This window comes from Phyllostomus hastatus, unplaced genomic scaffold, assembly GCF_019186645.2.
Source record: "Phyllostomus hastatus isolate PE091 unplaced genomic scaffold, TTU_PhHast_1.1 phas_scaffold_46, whole genome shotgun sequence".
NCBI lineage: Eukaryota > Metazoa > Chordata > Mammalia > Chiroptera > Phyllostomidae > Phyllostomus > Phyllostomus hastatus.
In genome coordinates this window covers 24,921,989-24,937,120 of record NW_025334032.1, presented here as the reverse complement: position 1 = coordinate 24,937,120, position 15,132 = coordinate 24,921,989, and positions in this window count along the sequence as shown.

Here is a 15,132-nt window from a genome sequence, read left to right as displayed (position 1 = left end):
GTGGCTCTGTTGGTTGGAGCATTGCCCCATACATCAAAAGGCCACAGGTTTGATTCTTGGTCAGGGCACATAGCTAGGTTGTGGGTCCAGCCCCGAGTTGGGAATGCATGGGAGGCAACCAGTCGATATTCCTCTCTCATCAACGTCTCTCTCATTTTCTCTCTTTTTCTCCCTTCCTTTCTCTAGAATCAGTAAACATATCCTTAAGTGAGGATTAAAAACTAAATAAAATAAATTATGGATAAGTAGGAATGAATGATACTTTGAGTACTAATGCTCTATGTGTTACATACTTACCTCACTGTACCCTAAAAGAGAAAAATATGTAGTTTATCCCATAAGGGGCATTGTCCTCCAGATTTGTTATTGTCCTTTAAATCCACCTGTTTCCTCATACAAATATAGTCAAAAGCTTGGACTACATGTCATCTCCTCAGAGTGCTTCCATTCTATGCCCCTTCCTAATGTTAACAGCAGAACAGCGCCAAATGTTAGACCTCAGTCCTTGAGTCTGGGCTAAGAAAGAATTCAGAGCCCAAACTCCAATACAAGCAGAAATAGTTTATTTAGAACATCACAGGGGCAGAAAAAGTGAGCCACAGAAGAAGTGAGCCAGCTGGGCTGTGTGGGCTCAGGAAACAAGTTACAGAGGGAAAAGAAGAGCCTGTGAAGCTTCGGAGAAAGAAAGGAAAGGTATGATGACCCTTGAAGGAAGAAAAGGGGGAGGAAAGACAGTTTGTGAGAGAGAGAGAGAGTGAACCCTGGGTCCTTTGTCTTAAAGGCTTTTATCTGGACGTCTCAGCGGAGAATCTCAATAGGATACTCATCAGCTTTCCAGGTGTGCCCTTTCAGGGTCGTGGTCTGCACTGATTGGTTGGCACCAGGGCAAAGGGTTGGTAGTTAGTCATCGCAGCTGATCCTGACGTCAGCCATGGCATGGCCTCACCCAGCCTTGTTGCCTTTCTGGCCTAGAGCTGAAATACAGCTGAGGCCTAGATGTTGTCTCTAGGGCTTAATCTTAAGGGAGTGGTTGTGCAAGAGCTTGTATGGGAGTCTTATGGGGCTATTCTCTGGCCCCCTTGTTTCTCTTCTAAGGAGGTCTACCGCAGGACCAGCAATATGCTAAGGGAGGGAAGGTCATCCCGAGAGGGAGGTCCTGCCCTAGTTTTGCACATTGCAAGGTACCTGGGGCTTTCTGCCCTGGTGACCTTCAGTACCTGGTCTATCGTTTCTACTCTGCTTGTGCCTGCCTGACTGCCTACTCCACCAACAGAGCCATTGTTCATTGTAAAATGCGGGAGGAGCTCTGCAGAGGCAGGTGAGCAGTGTCTCATAAGGTCACACACCAGATAGCTTTGGTCATACCATGCTCAAGGCTGCCGAGCCCTGGAGCTGCCCCTGGAACAGGGGGTCAGCAGAACCCAAGCTTGAGTCCTGTGGACAGGTCCCTTATTGTGCAGGATGCGTGAGAGGACAAGAAGAGAGGATCCCGCCCACTTCCACCAGTATCTGCCCCACGGCTTCTTCCCCAAAGGTCCCAGAAGGCGGTCTTCATTATTGCCTCTTGAGTGTGGACTTTGAAATCCGAACTACCTGGTCCTGAATTCCAGCTCTGCATCTACCAGCTGCAACCAAGGAAGTGTTCCGCCCTGAGCCTCCCCCAGTTTCTGCACTTATAAAATGGAACCAATAACATTTATTTTGATGTTTTTAATGAATATTAAAGAGATAATTCATATGATGTACAGAGAGTCTAATACATAGCAGATACCCAATAAATGGCAATAATAACATTCATTGAGGGTTTACTGTTTGGCAGGCCCCACTCTGAGGGCTCTGCACATGTTCACTCATTTAATCCTCCCAACAACTCTATGAGTAGGTAATTTAAATGAAGATAAATATAAAATAAGAAATACACAAATAATAAATATAACATGATACATATACAGATAAAAGTAGAAAACTAAACTATAAAGATGCTACAAAACCTCTAAAGACCACTCAGATGATAAGTTCTGGGTCATGATTCATACCCCGCCCCCCCTTACTCAAGGCCCCTCCCTGACCTGCATGCTAAGCAGCTGCTGCTGTTATTCACCCACACACAAGTTCCCTAAATGCATTTCATTCCACCTCCCAACCCTGGGTGGCACAGTGTGCCCATACACATCTGTGTCTTCTCTGGGCAAAATGTAGGGTATCTAAGTGGGTATCTTATTACAAAGCCTGTCACCTCCGCTTGGTAAAGGACACCCTCATGAAGGTTCAACCTATCACTTCTGAACAGCTGCCAGCCTCTGTGGGGAAGATCGGAACTATCTAGGTCTTCCTACTATCTAGGGCAGGTTGGAGAAGGAACGTGAAGCATTCTGGGCACTGCAAGGCACTCCAGGACGGAGAGAGGCAAGCAGAACCTCTCTGGGACCCAGGAGACCTAGGCTTTGATTGACATTCTCCTTTAGCTGAAGGTATGGATGAGTGATCCAGACAAGAGTTGTTGCTTCCCTGGGTGACAAATTGAGTGCAAGAAATATCTTGGCTTGACTGAAGTGTAGAGAGGCAAAGACAACTCAAGAGAGTGCCAACTTCTCTTCTCCCCTGCAGTAACCCTCCATGTGATGGCTTAGGCAGCTCAGAGTAAATTCTGCTCAGCATGTTTATCTTCTCAGCACGTGTGCCATCCATCCCCTCACTAGATTACGGCTCTCTAGAGGCAGCAGCTGGCTTATTGACCTGGGGCACCACACGGCACCAACTCTTGGTGAACAGTGCACACTGACCACTGGATTTGCCCAGTGCATAGAATAAGGAAATTCCACATGTGTGATGAGTAGACTCTCATCACAGGATCAAGACAAAGGGCAAAGGAGGGAATTCGCACTCCCCAGAAAAGTGTCACCTACATGCCGTGGTGTGTGGGGAAGATGAAGAGCCCTCCTTCTCTGCCGAACCGTGTGTCCTGGGCTCCCAAGAAGAGTGACATTCAGACCATGTCCAAGCCCTCCGTGAGCATGGCTTTCTCCCTGTGCTCCTCTCCGCCCTGGAGGAAATATCACCCAGGACTCCCTCCCCCTCCCCCGAGGCTCAACCTGGCCCTGCAGAGACTACGGAGGCCTGAAACACCTCCCTGTGCCAGAGAGAGCATAAGCCTAACTCGCCGGCTGAGTGCAGCTGCGGCTGTAGCTTAAGAGCCTTCCCGTGTGCAATAACCTCTCATTATATTTTAATGTTGTTGTAACTTTATGGCTTAATCAGTATTTGCAATTTGTTACTAGCCTGGGCGGCCATAAAATTGTTTTCCAGGTACTGAAACATCCCATCAAGGTTTGTAAAGCAGTGGTTCTTAGTTTATCATGCCCATAAAATGCCCTGGCAATTTGACAGATATAATAACTTTTTTTATCAAGTGTCTAATTTGAGAGGAAATTAAGCCATACGTTACACGCAGCTCGCACCAGGGTTGGGAGCTCCTCGGCCTCCGGGTCTCCCAGGGAGGCCCCTCTCTCACCCCATCTGTCCTCTTCAGCCAAGGGCCGGAGTTCACACTCGCCTCTAGCTCAGACCTTGCCGCCACCCCCACAGAGCTGGGGGCTGGTGTTGGTGTGGCTGCAGCGTGACCAGCGCGGCGCGGCCATTCCTAGTGAGACAGTGCTTTCACACTGGGGCTCCAGCAGTGGTGGGGAAGTTAGTCCCCCAAAAGAGAGTGAGAGTCCTGCCAATGTCTCCCCGCGGTGGTTCTCCCCACGCTGATGCTCCAGGCCCAATCGCTCCTGGGGGCTGTGCAGGGAAGGCACAAGGCTGGCTCTCTGCTCCTCACTCACCAGCCTCGTCTCTGGGCTCCATATCCATTTTAACCTCTCCTGCTTTTGTTCACATTTTGTTTGTTTATAGTGAGAGATGAATTGTACTAGAAAAACATATGGAAAAACAAACAGTTTCCTTCCCAGTGACATGGGTTTGCTTCTTTCTGAAATTTTCAAATGTGCATTTCTTTTGGGCTGATATGGAACCAAAGAAGGATTTTTGGTCAAGGATTCTGTTGTGTTATATATGCCTCCCTGTCCCACCCAAGCCCAGACTGTCTCTAACCTGAAACCTTCAGCCTCACTGTCCATGTGGAGCAGCAGTGTGGGTGGAGTTGAGTCCCCCTCCAGTCCCACTGTGCACGGCCCACCATGTCATTGGTGGGGGAACAGTTCTCACCTGGCTTTCACTCAGCCGCAAAAGTGTCCTCCCACCATGACACTGAGCCTTAGGCAGTCAACCTAGAACGTGGGGTTGAGCCCGCCCTCCGGCGTCATTCATCACCACACAGTGTGTATTCGCTGGGCGACCACCTGCGGCCAGCAACAGCCTAAGCTCTGAGAAATTCAGAGACAACCAAAACACAGTGCTGTCCTCAAGGGTCCCACCATCTAACTGAGGAGATGGCCAGAAAAGCAAAGGTTAGAGCTGTAAAATTGCTGAAGGATCTGGCGGGAACACAGAAGGGACCCCCAGCTCAGCCTGGGCTAGCAGGAGAGTAACGCCAGAGAAGTCAGTGGGGACTCCTGACACAGATACGTAGAAATGAATAAAAGCTTTCCTGGTCCACGAGGGTGGAGAAGAAGGACTGCTGATGCAGAAGGGTCTACAGGTTTCCAAGCACAATAACTCAGAGATTGAAAGCATGCCCAGAGCCAGAAAGCAGCATGGAGACACCAAGGCTATATGCGGGCTATCGGCTGTGGGCTGTGACCAGAGGACACCCGGAAAGACAGCCAAGCCCAGGTCCATGCTGTCTAGTATGCCAAGCTCAGGAGCTTGGAGCTGGTTCTGAAAGTGCAGGAGCCTTCGGAGGACTTTAGGCAGGGGGGTCACGTGATCACAATGGCATGAAGGTTGTGATGACAAAGATGGAGGCGGAACAGTAAGTTTGTAGTCAGGCTGGGAAAGGTATTTGCCATTTGTTGGCTGCCTAGCATTCGATACTTCTCTTCGCATCCCCCTGTTATCCCTTTGTGGAGAAACTCCCCACTATTTTGTGTAGTCTTGGAAGAAAACCGTTTCCTCTGCTGTCACCAAAGGGACAACAGTCTCCATCTGACCACACTGGCATTGCCAGGAGCAAGCTTGCGAGAGGCAGAGCTAGTCTGACACTCCCTTCCAGGATCTTCGCATTTTGAGAGGGTGACTAAACAACAGACTTTTCGCAGGCTGTGGCAGATTGCGTTCGCCGAGAATGGCCACGGCAGTATCTGTGGTCCCACATGCTCCCCCAGATCCCGAGCCTCCCCGTCAGGAGGCAGCGCCTATTCCCTCTCCAGAATAGAAGCAGGGAAAGGAACAGCGCGCGGCTTCAGAGGCTGTCAGGAAAAGAGAAATGGCTTCCATCTGGCTCACTCTCTGTCGAGAAGCTCACCCTTGGAACCCGGCCACCATGTACGAGGGAGCCCAGGCCACGTGGAGGAGCCATGTGGAAGTGCTCCGGCCAACAGCCCGACTAAGGCTCCAGCTGACAGCCAGCACCGGCCACCAGACCCGTGAGGGAGGGAGCCTTCGGGTGACCCCCGCCTGCAGCCCTCGTGCCATCCTGGCTGATGCCAGGTAAAGGAGAGAGACAAACAGGCCCCTCCAAGCTGTGCCCAAGTTGCAGATTCACAAGCAAAATGCATGTTGTCATTTAAGTCACGAAGCTTTTGGTAGTTTGTTACACAGAACTAGAACAGTGTGCTTGACTGAGGATCCACCCGCCTGACCTGCAGAGATCACTTGACCCCTTGCTCTTTTCTAGTCCTGACCCTGTAGCTTCCCAGCAGTGTTGGTCAGCACTATCCTCCCATAGACCTTCCAGCTACGTGACACCAGACGGAGTGTCCATTGTTGCAACCACTATCCACAACTGCCATGCTCCCGGAGAGGGAGAGAGATGATGAAGGCCTGAGCACAGACTGATGGGGGAAGGGGTTGGGGCCAGTAAGGACATGGGACACTGACTCCAACAGCTCTTGAGGAAGAAATGGGGGAAAGATGCAGGCAGGTTTCTGACGGGGCTGCTGGGCAGATGTTCATGCCATTCAGCAAGAAACACAATTCAGGAGAAAGCAGCTTTCAGGAAACTAAAACATGCAAACGAATTACAAGTCTGGTTATCAGCTTGGTGCTTTCGAGATGCCTGTGGGAAACACGTGTGCACATATTTACAAATACACACTTCTGGCTTTGCCACATCACTTCAGAGAGGTGATGCTGTGGACCAGGATAAAAGTCTCTTAGAGAGGCAAGAATCTGAGGAAAGGCAAGCCCTACCTGACGCTGTTCGGATTGAATCTTTAACTTTAAAACTTTAACTTTAACTCCAAAACTTTAACTTTAACTCCATTAAGGGTCCGTGAGAGTGAGTGCGAGCCCGTGCATGGGTACAGAAGCACCCAGATGAATGTTCACGCCTCTCAGACTCCAGCTGAGAGGGAGCGGTGTCTTCTGTTTCTCTCACACAACCACACATCATCTTCTGGACCAGCTTAGCAGGTTGGGAACTGGCTTCATCCAAGCACAAGAATAACTGCGCATTTATGTAAAGGCTTCCTCAAAGGAGCGCTCAGCACGCCGCACGTAATGGACTTATTTATCCTGAGAGCACCTCTGTGAGGCAGTCACAGGACAGGGGTGACCAGACTCTGTAATAAATAATGTTAAGAACGGCAAGAAGCAAAACTAGCCCATAACTCTGAGAGGCCCTGGAGGAAATGGGACGGGCCCAAGGTCACCTGGTGAGTTGGGAGCTGCTCAAGCCTTTGTGCCACGATGGCGTGACTCATACTCTCTCCAAATGTCCCCCGGGCTTGCCCAGTCCTGTCACCTGCGTGGCGAGTCTGCGGCTGCAAGGTGTTAAGAGGTAACTCTGCCAGACTGACTGGTTACGACAGGCCCACACCTCCCTTTCCAGCCAAGCATTTCCGCGCATGCTCGCCGGCGTCCAGTGACTGCTTGGCAACCCAAAGACACGTTCCACACAAGTCATCTGGGACCTGGCCTGGCCACCTCAGCTTGACATTAAAAAAAGAAGAAGAAGAGAAAATTCCCAACACAAGGAATTTCAAATCAATAGACAAAAAATCATCCCCAGCCGCACACACAGAGACTAACGCCTGCCCTGTGGAAGCAGAGACAGCGTGGGCCATAAAAAGCCCTCTCTTGGCCAGCACCGGTTTGCTCCAGAGGCTCCAGCTGAAAACAGGGGTTGAATGAGAGCTATATACTGTATTTGTTTAAATTTCATGCCAGTGAAGGTCTGTGACGCAGGAGACAGGTTTATGGAGAGAGAAATAAAATGTTGACAAATGGCCCTGTAATCAACTGGAACATGCAATAAATCATTAGAATGCCAATAACACTTCCAGGACAAGCTTAGAAAGGTCATTACTGTGTCACAATATATCTTCCAGCAACAAACAAAGCAAACAGAACATGTTGGGAATAGGATTATGGGGGGAAGCATCTGTCAGTCCTAATTAAGAATTAACTACAGATCGTATCTTGGGAGATGTATAATTTATTTTCCCTCTTCTTCCTCCCTACACACTCGCAAAAAAGAAAAATAAATCAATAAAAAAAGTTAACTCGTTTTACAGCAGAGATGGCGTCAAAGAATCAAGCCCAAAGCGTAGATCAGAGAGAGCTGAGATGCCGGGAAGTGGGAAGCAGGGTCAAGGCTGGAGGGAGGGGAGGGCTGGGCTCCTGGCAGGGGACGCGAGGGTGGGGGATGTTGGGGGCACGGCAGCCAGGACAGCTCTGCGTCAGCCTGGCCCCATCGCTCCTCTCTTTGTCCCAGCCCAACCCAGCCCAAGACACTCAGTTTCACACCCTCAGGAATGTCGGGGTTATTTAATACTTTGGCAACAAGGTCTCACAAGCTAGAAAGGGGCATCAGGAAGGTTGGAAGTTTAAAAAAAAAAAAGTGCCAAATCCTTTCTACCTGAATGTACCAGTTATGATTGAGTTTGGCTGCAAGTACAAAACCCAACTCACAGTGACTTAAACAAGGAAGTGTTTATTTTTCTCACATAACAGAAGTCCAGAGGTGGGAGGCTCTGGATCGGCTTTCTGAATGCCTGCCTTATAGTCTCTAGGGCCTTGGCTTTTGCCTTCATTGACTCATGGTCACAAGATGGCTAATGCAGCTCCAGACATCACGGCTATGTTCAAGGAAAGACCAGAGGAGAAAGGACGACTCTGTCCTTTGTTACCCCTGCTATCAGGAAAGCCAAAGTTTTCCCAGAGCCCCCCACACCCGGTGAATTTAGCTAATTCTCTTGCTGACCAACATTGTCTCAAATAGCCACCAAAGAGTCTGGGAGATGACGCGGACACATTGTTACCCCACGTAAAAATGGGGCTCTGTTCACAAGGAAGAAGAGAAGACTAGGTTTTGAGTTAGCAACTGACAGGGTTTGCCATGCACTGAAGTAGGATTCGGGCTGAAGAGGGCTGCCACGGAGGAGGGGCCAGCTGCGTGCGTTTGTCTTGCTGTTTACAGAAAGGCCCTCTGTCCCCTTCTGTCCGGGCAGGAAAAGGTGCAGGTCTTCAAAGCTCTGCTTCCCAGCTCCGCCCGAATAGGATTGTTGCTGCTAAGGGCACGTGGCCACAGTGCACAAATGTGTTATAATTCAGTCTGCTCTTTTCTTCCAAGGACAAGGCCCGTGGCCTTGGGCAGCTGGGGATAACTCAAGGTGTTCAGAGTAAAGTCGGATCAGCCATCTGAGCAGCAGCGATGGTAGAGGAGAAAATACTCACCCCTTCCCCACAGGTCTCACTGCAGGTGGGTCTTTCGTCCGTGGTGGAGACTCGGAGGCCCTCAGAGGTCTCTCTAGTGTTCATCCGGGTTTCGGTTTCCTCCAAGCACACTCTTACCCTCCTCTCTGTTTGGCTGTGTGTGTGTTTGTACTTGTGTGAATGTGTGTGAGTGCACTTTGTGCACATGTATTTTGTGTGCTCGTGGGCGAGTGCATTGTGTGTGCTACGTATGTGTGTCTGTACTTATGTGCATACGTGTGCTGTGTGCATACACGTGCTGTGTGTCTGCGCATGTGCCTGTCTTCCTCTCACTGCCCCTTCACTATTGCTCTCATGAGCCGGGCCCCACCCTCCGGGAGGTGACTCCCCAGCTTGTCTGGGGAGGTTTCGACGCACCGCCTGCTTTTTTATGTCATGAGTATTATTTTGACCATTGTTATCAGCATCAGCATTGCGGTTACTCTCTCCCATTCTGCCTGCCTTCCCTTCCCGGCTCTCTTTTTCTGCTTGAGTTTGCATTTCTGCCTTTATTTTATTTTATTTTGTTCTGCTGACAGAGACAAGAGCACATCCTAGTTCACCATTTCAGGATTTGTTGCAGACTTCAAGGTAGAGGTTTATGGCTGCGGGTGTCCTGGTGATAGCACGGTTCTTATGGGTCCTAATAAACTCAGCTGCTCTAGGGCCCTCTTAAATTCCAGTATGAGAGAGAGAGAAAAGGCATCATTCAGTCCTGTTACATGCAGGAATCCTCACCCTGGAAGGCTCGGGATAATGTTCCTTTCTTGGGGGAGCAAAAGCCCATAACTCTTCTATGCTGTCAAGGAACCAGAGGGGAAAGGAAAGTCCTTTTTCCTTCCCACTTGCCTAGATGGATGGCAGATGGGAGATGCAGTTGGAGCTAGGAAGATGGGCACAGAGCAAGGATTGAAATGCAGCAGTGTGTTTTTTTTGTTTTGTTTTGTTGTGTCTGTGTGTGTGTGTGTGCCAACCCCCAAAAGCCTGTCCTTAGATGCTGAGCATGCTGTCGGGCTTGTTAAAAATCCCACATGGTTTCATTTTGCACAAGCCCAGGCTGTGGGCCTCCGAGGCCCGCCTGGAACAGCCAGAGTGACACTCTTAGATCCAGCCTTTTACACAATGCCTTCACTTCTTGCGCAAGATTCTCATAACAAATCTGATTGTTGTTCTAGTTGTGCACACGAGAAAGCCAGGACTGAGTGGGAAGTTACTTGTTTGAGGCCACATAGCTGATAAGTGGCAGCTGGGACTCAAACCCAAGTTGCTGCCATGGGATCCAGGGCTAATTCCATGTCATCATGTTCCCCCTATTGAAGGTCAAGGGCAACCGGCTGACATGGAAAGCACCTATGCCCATACTTGGAGCCACCTCTAGAAAATCTTGATGCAAGATGGCCTTGGAAAGTGAAGTGACTACTGACTTGGGAAGTGACTGCCTATGCCAGATCTGTGTGCTTTGGGGAAAGTCATTTAACCTCTCTGGGCTTCAGTTTGCTACGTTGTAAAATGAAGAGCACACTCACGATACCAAATTCCAGGATGCCCTGGGGCCTGCAGTGTGAGAGGGGAGCCTACCATACCCCTCTCGTACAGGTTATATCTTGAAGTTCTATGTGAAGGTGATTTTGTGCATGAGATTCTACTATTAAAAACAAGTTATCAATATTTAAAAACACTTAGATGAGACACTTTCTAACACCCCTATGTTCAGCACAAGCCAACCACCTGCAATCGCATACGTACAGAGGCTCATCCAAGTACCTAGCATGTAGTTAGCACTCACGAATGGAAGCTGCAGGCTACCATCCAATCAGCGCCCCTCGTGATGGACGCCGTGAGAGGGCTGCCTAGGGCGGGGGCCGCGGGTGGCCTACAGGGTGGCCCTTTACCAAGCTTTTTCTTAAGGATTTGACATTTAACAAACAGCCACACCATCGGTGCCATAAGATTCTCGTTCAGATGCAGTTTCAAACTTCTTGTTTCCCTGTCCCCATCATGGATGGAGAACCCTGGCGTGATTTCGCCTGCAGAAGGATTTTTTATTTATAAACTTGTGCAATTGAGAGCGGTACTTTGGGTCACCTTAAGCTCCCCGTATGACCTGGATTTTGCATTAAATGAAAACTATTAGTATTCGGAAACACTTTACCATGAGGGTGGCTGAGTGACCATGACCTCTGTGTTTATGTAAACGTGTTTTCATTACCACCAGGCCTGGGGTGCAAAGGAGGAGCTGGGAAAAGAGAAGCCGCTGCTTGTTAAGGCTGTCCTTGCAAACGTTCTGTTATTAGCAGCAGCTCAGATCTAAGGGGGTCGAGCACTGCACTGCGGTTCTGAATTACTCCATCCCAGCAGGTGCGCCTGGCCAGACAGCACAGGGCAGGGGGCCCTGGCTCGGGAACTCACTCTGCGGCCTTCATTGTCCTCTGCTGGGATCGTTCTGGATGTCTTTCTCCCCACCACTCGCTTCCCTGCTCCCAGGAACTAGCTCAAAGGTCAGCACACGGCAACCCACAGACCGAATCTGGCCCACTGCCTATTTCTGTGCAGCCCTGGGGCTAAGAATGGTTTTTGGGTTTTTGTATGATTGGGAAAAAATTGAAAGAAGAATAATGTTTCATGACACATGAAAACTCTATGGAATTCAGATTTCAGTGTCCACTAAAAAGTGTCATTAGAATACAGCCATGCTCATTTGTTTATATATTATCTGTGAACAATCACTCTTCAATGCTGCAAAGGCAGTTAAGTAGTTTCGGTACAGACTGTGTGACCCCCAAAGCCTAAAGCGTTTACTGTCTGGGCCTTTACGGAAGACATCTGCCAGCCCCAGGCTGGCCCGGCATTGGTCCCACTCTACCCCTCGGCCCTTGCCACACTTGACAGATTCCTCTCCCCCATTTCTGGAATACAGCCCCTCCTCTTAGTGCCAGGTGAGGACCCCAGTATCTCCCCCCAGGACTTCGGCAGCAGCCTGCAATGGGGTCCCCCACCTTCTAGGCTTGCTGCCTGGAACATCTCACTGGTGTCTCCACAGTGTAGGCGACTGGACTGGATAAGCGTGCGGACACTGGAGCCAGGCCACCTGGTCCTGGGCATGTCATTTAAGCTCTAAGCCTCAGTGTCCTCATCTGTAAAGTGGGGTTGATAAAAAATACCTACCGTATAAGGTCATTGTGAAGATTACTTACAGAACCCTTAAAATAGTACCCAGGACTACACTCGCATATGCTATGTCATCCATGGAAAACTCAAAGTGGACCTGGTTATCCTTCTGCCTGAGACATCAGTAGCTCTTCATCATTTATCAGATACAATTCAAACCCCTTAGCAGGGCACACGGCCCCCTCTGCGATCCGATCCCCATCTGCACACCTCCAGCTGTGTCTCTCCCTGCTCCCTGCCTCACGCCTTCTGCGCCCACACTTTTTGCTTCCTGTCTCCAGCACTCCCTGGTCAGATTTCACTTCCTCCAGGAAGTCTTCTCGGACTGCACCTCCTCTCTGCTCCCACTATACCCTGCCAGAGCTCCAACACCACTTGCCACATCGAATCTGCTACCATTATATAGTCAGCAAAATCATAGGGGCTAGCTTGAGAGAAGGGAGAGGCTGCCATCAGAGTTCTTGGGAGAAAAGACTTCTTGAAGAGGGGTCCAGGACAAGGACTAACCTTGTCCGCAGTGCTCAACACATTCAGATCTTCCTTAAATGTTCCCTGAATGAATGACTGAATTAAGGGATTAGCTCATCACGCTAATCCATTCACTCCTCTGGGAAAATGTGAGTTTGAGTTTCAACCTCATCTCCCATGGCCTATAACTTGGAATTAATGATTTTAGATGGACGTAGGATTCTGGGCACCTCCGAAAGCAGGGGGAGAGCCTCGGGGAAACTCCCCATTCCTACCAGACAGAGTGGCCTGAATCACTTTCCTACAAGCACCACTTGGAGCATGTCAACACCCTGCTCCAAAACCCTCAGGGCTTCTCCGGCCTACAGAATGAAGACTTGCTCAGGGAAATGGCTTTTAACCTTGCCTCCCAGACTTCCCTACACACACCCTGGGGCACCATGGGACAGAACTACCTGCTCCGCCCCACAGCCTGCAGGTTCAAACAGTGCCTGCCTAGCATGTAAAATGCTTTGCAATGTTAGTTACCGTCATCGGACTAATGGCTGAATCAGATCACGTTTGTGAAGACGCTCTGCATTCAGGTAGAAACCATACTTTTTTTCCTTCATCAAAAACGGGGTTCCTCTCGACCCCCTCTGTGTTTATGTCCACTGATCCTGCAGGCTCACGCAGATGCCGCCCTTCCAGGCCCCTCCTCCACCCCACTCATGCTCCCCCTCAGAGGGAATTCTCCCTTCCCACATCATCTTTGCTTCTTCGAGTGCTTCCCACCGCCACCTTGCGCGGTGGTCATCTGTGCGCAGATCTGATCTCCCCTGCGGGCTTAGGAAGGAGGATTGCTGTCTGTCTTCGAAAGCTCACGCCTCCCCATGAGGCCTGACCCCCGACAGGCTCCCACCATGCTGGGACTACCTCCCACAATCCCCTAAATCTGCTTGGGAAAACTCAGTTTTAAATTAATTCATTTTCCAATTACAGATGACAGGCAATAGCGTATGTTTTAGGTGTACAACATAGTGATTACACATTTATATACCTTACAATATGATTGCCCCAGTAAGTCCAGTACTCATCTAACACCATGTATAGTTGTCACAATATTATTGACTACATTACCTATGCTATATCTTATATCACTTATATCATTTGACTGTTTCTTTGTGGCAACATGGAGGGAAAATCTATTTTATAATCCTCATTGGAGGATTTTTTTACTGCTTTTTGGAGAGAGAGGAAGGGGGAAGAGAGAGAGAAACATCAGTGTGAGACAGAAACAGCAATCAGTGGCCATATGTACTCAGCCCAACATGGGATCAAACCTGCAACCCAGGCATGTGCCGTGACCAGGAATTGAACCCACAACCTTTCAGTGGACGGGACGATGTTCCAACCAGCTAAGCCACCTGGCCAGGGTAGAAAATCCATTTTATAGATAAAGAAACTGAGACCCAGAAGACTTGGTTTGCCCAAAGTCACGCAGCTACTAGGTAGTGGAAGAGGAAGCACCTTCTCTGTCCTCTCCCCACATGTGTGCCATTGCCCCACAATGCCACAGGCTAAGGACAAATAGCTCACAGGGCGCTTTTGGCCCCTCCAGAACCACTTCCACTGGGAGATATTAACACGGCTTTGATAAGACAGAAATTCAGCCGATATAACTGAAGACATCAACATCCTCTTTTTCCTTTATTCCCTCCCCTCACCATGCCCACTTCCTACCCCAGAAACACTTAAAAGCTGTTTAAGGTTTTTCTACATTGTAGCTGTCAGTACTGTTAAGGATGTTTGCAGCGGGGTCTCGGTACCCACTCTACAATCACCATCTGCCAGGCATTCTCTCTGCCTACCTTTGTGTTTACACAGTACCTATCACTAGTACATCAGCACGCTTTGACAAACAAGCTGCGTAGCGCGGGAAGAAAAGAGAAAAGTTGTTCGTGACTGACGCTGTTAATTATCACTTCGTTACACCCAGGCACTCCTTCAAGTGGCACATGGTCTCCATGCCTGCGCACATGTGCATGTGTTTGAAGCCATCCTCCCCCATCACAACACGATGCAAACTATAATCTTTATGGAACATGACACGGAACGCAGCAGTTCTCACCCACGTGGCGGTCATACCACACAATCAGAACAGCTGTAACCAAAATGGGTAAACTTATTTATTACCTGACAAGGATCTTAGTGGACCACAAGTTTAATGGTGCCAGGAACACAATGTGACTGCTGCATAAACACAATGCTGGATCAAATTTGCACTCCCTTAGTGGAAGCAGAAGTTCCAGCTCACGGACAGTGAAGACCCCACTGCATGTGGTGATCGGCAGACCACAGTGGCTGTGTCATCTTAAACCCCAAGAAGCACACTTTAACCCTGGAGAGTGTCCAGACAAGGATGACCGGGATGGTGACAAGTCCAGTAACTAGTCATAGGAGACATGCGAGAGGAATTAAGTGTGTTTAATCTGGAGAGCAGACTGCTAAGGGGAAATAGAATCACTATCTGGAGATGTCTCTTCTCCATGACTCCAGATGCCTGGTCTACTATGCTGCAAATGCAGACAGCAATTGGAATCCTAGGAGGCTATGTCAGAGGGCAGCTTTAGATGTCAGCCAATCTGTCACACACCCAATTACAGCTTGGGGTGCAGTTGAGATCTTAGGGAGATTAACTTAAGCCCCAGCTCTTCCAGA